The 294-nt window shown below is 38.4% G+C and overlaps 1 pseudogene; it reads left to right on the top strand.

Moving 5' to 3' along the window:
• Positions 1–294, top strand: part of LOC107557478 (DNA topoisomerase 1-like) — a 19,090-nt pseudogene that overhangs the window by 9,109 nt on the left and 9,687 nt on the right.

The following is a 294-nucleotide window of genomic DNA, read 5'->3' as shown; positions in this document are numbered from 1 at the left end:
TGTCTGTCTATATCTATCTATCTGTCTGTCTATATCTATCTGTCTATCTGTCTGTCTGTCTGTATCTATCTGTCTGTGTCTGTCTATATCTATCTATCTATCTATCTATCTATCTATGTCTGTCTGTATCTATCTGTCTGTATCTATCTGTCTGTGTCTGTCTGTCTGTCTGTCTGTATCTGTCTGTCTGTCTGTCTGTCTGTCTATATCTCTCTATCTGTCTGTCTCTCTATATCTATCTGTCTGTCTGTCTGTCTATATCTGTCTGTCTGTCTGTCTATATCTGTCTGTCTG

This window comes from Sinocyclocheilus grahami, unplaced genomic scaffold (assembly GCF_001515645.1).
Source record: "Sinocyclocheilus grahami isolate Dianchi unplaced genomic scaffold, SAMN03320097.WGS_v1.1 scaffold604.1, whole genome shotgun sequence".
Classification (NCBI taxonomy): domain Eukaryota; kingdom Metazoa; phylum Chordata; class Actinopteri; order Cypriniformes; family Cyprinidae; genus Sinocyclocheilus; species Sinocyclocheilus grahami.
Note: the sequence above shows the minus strand (reverse complement) of the source record. Positions and strands in the feature narration are given on the sequence as shown.